We start from the raw sequence: 2,743 nt of genomic DNA on the forward strand, positions 1-2,743 counted from the left end.
CCGGGGTCAGATGATCCCGGTCGAGAGCCCTGTTACAGGCACTCTGCTACACAGGCCACAGTCTATCTGCAAAAACCTGCGGGGTCTTTCCTGTGAGCTACACTGTCTTCTCCACCCGGGAGAAGGGACTTCCGTCATTCCATCCCATGGCCGCCAAAACTTCCTCCCGGATAGCATTTTATGTACCCTGCCCTTTCTTGCTCTCCGCATAGAGGGACTGATACAGTCTGCTATCCAGCAAGAGAAGGAGCATCTTTGCCAGCTCGGAATCATCGCACCCGTTAATGCCCCCTGCTTGTTCCACCTCTGTGAAGTGGACCGAGGGGTCCCCTCTTTTGAGTGAGCTTACTCAGGTGGCTTATCATAGCCCTAAGCTGTTGGGTAGTGTGGGGAACCACAAAGTGACTTTCGAGGGGCTCCTGACCCCCACCACCGTTGGGTGGGCCAAACATTTGTTGCCAAACCAGGCACATCGGCCCCGGTTCCGACCCTTCTTGCCTTGGCTCGCCCACCTCTTCCTGCTGCCAAACCGAGCTAGGTGGTGGTGATCCGCAATTACTGCCCGCCTCACAACTCGTTTGCCCCTCCTGCTGACAAACTGGGTCCAACCCCGGCGCCACAGGTGGTGGTTGAACAGTTTTCCCCTTCTCCTCCAGGTGCACCCTGGCCGCACCCGGGCTTATTAGGCCTTTGGCCTTGGACAGAGCAAGAGTTAAACTTTTGATTTGTTGCTGGCCGAGCGGTCAGAATGGCCGAGCGGTCTAAGGCGCTGTGTTCAGGTTGCAGACTCCTCTGGAGGCGTGGGTTTGAATCCCACTTCTGACATTCATTGTTTAGGGTGGCCAAGACTGGGAATTAAACATACAGGGGTATCTGACGATTCGGAAAGATAGAGAAGAAGGGAAAGGAGGTGGGGTAGCTCTGTTAATAAAGGATGATATCAGGGCAGTTGTGAGAGACGATATTGGCTCTAATGAACAAAATGTTGAATCATTGTGGGTGGAGATTAGAGATAGTAAGGGGAAAAAGTCACTGGTGGGTGTAGTTTATAGGCCCCCAAATAATAACTTCACGGTGGAGCGGGCAGTAATCAAGGGAATAATGGAGGCATGTGAAAAAGGAACGGCTGTAATCATGGGGGATTCTAACCTACATATCGATTGGTCAAATCAAATCGCACGGGGTAGCCTGGAGGAGGAATTCATAGAATGCATACGGGATTGTTTCTTAGAACAGTATGTCACAGAACCTACAAGGGAGCAAGCTATCTTCGATCTGGTCCTGTGTAATGAGACAGGAATAATAAACGATCTCCTGGTAAAAGATCCTCTCGGAATGAGTGATCACAGGATGGTTGAATTTGTAATACAGATTGAGGGTGAGGAACTAGTGTCTCAAACAAGCATACTATGTTTAAACAAAGGGGACTACTGTGGGATGAGGGCAGAGTTGGCTAAAGTAGACTGGAAACACAGACTAAACGGTGGCACAATTGAGGAACAGTGGAAGACGTTTAAGGAGCTCTTTCATAGTGCTCAACAAAAATATATTCCAGTGAAAAAAAGGGCGGTAAGAGAAGGGATAACCAGCCGTGAATAACCAAGGAAATAAAGGAGAGTATCAAATTAAAAACCAATGCGTATAAGGTGGCCAAAGTTAGTGGGAAACTAGAAGATTGGGAAAATTTTAAACGACAGCAAAGAATGACAAAGAAAGCAATAAAGAAGGGAAAGATAGATTACGAAGGTAAACTTGCGCAAAACATAAAAACAGATAGTAAAAGCTTTTACAGATATATAAAACGGAAAAGAGTGACGAAAGTAAATGTTGGTCCCTTAGAAGATGAGAAGGGGGATTTAATAATGGGAAATGTGGAAATGGCTGAGACCTTAAATAATTATTTTGCTTCGGTCTTCACAGTGGAAGACACAAAAACCATGCCAAAAATTGCTGGTCACGGGAATGTGGGAAGGAAGGACCTTGAGACAATCACTATCACTAGGAGGGTAGTGCTGGACAGGCTAATGGGACTCAAGGTAGACAAGTCCCCTGGTCCTGATGAAATGCATCCCAGGGTATTAAAAGAGATGGCGGAAGTTATAGCAGATGCATTCGTTATAATCTACCAAAATTCTCTGGACTCTGGGGAGGTACCAGCAGATTGGAAAGCAGCTAATGTAACACCTCTGTTTAAAAAAGGGGGCAGACAAAAGGCAGGTAACTATAGGCCGGTTAGTTTAACATCTGTAGTGGGGAAAATGCTTAAAGCTATCATTAAGGAAGAAATAGCGGGACATGTAGATAGGAATAGTGCAATCAAGCAGACACAGCATGGATTCATGAAGGGGAAACCATGTTTAACTAATTTACTGGAATTCTTTGCGGATATAACAAGCATGGTGGATAGAGGTACCGATGGATGTGATGTATTTAGATTTGCAAAAGGCATTCGATAAGGTGCCACACAAAAGGTTACTGCAGAAGATAAAGGTACGCGGAGTCAGAGTAAATGTATTAGCATGGATCGAGAATTGCCTGGCTAACAGAAAGCAGAGAGTCGGGATAAATAGGTCCTTTTCGGGTTGGAAATCGGTGGTTAGTGGTGTGCCACAGGGATCGGTGCTGGGACCACAACTGTTTACAATATACATAGATGACCTGGAAGAGGTGACAGAGTATAGTGTAACAAAATTTGCAGATGACACAAAGATTAGTGGGAAAGCGGGTTGTGTAGAGGACACAG

The 2,743-nt window shown here is 46.3% G+C and overlaps 1 non-coding gene across 1 annotated transcript; it reads left to right on the forward strand.

Annotated features, from left to right (window-relative positions):
- Positions 1–742: 742 nt before the first annotated feature.
- Positions 743–825, forward strand: trnal-cag (transfer RNA leucine (anticodon CAG)). The gene has a single exon. It is a non-coding gene; the product is annotated as a tRNA-Leu (tRNA).
- Positions 826–2,743: the final 1,918 nt, after the last annotated feature.

The sequence above is a fragment of the Pristiophorus japonicus genome, chromosome 2, assembly GCF_044704955.1.
Source record: "Pristiophorus japonicus isolate sPriJap1 chromosome 2, sPriJap1.hap1, whole genome shotgun sequence".
In the NCBI taxonomy this organism is placed as follows: Eukaryota; Metazoa; Chordata; class Chondrichthyes; family Pristiophoridae; genus Pristiophorus; species Pristiophorus japonicus.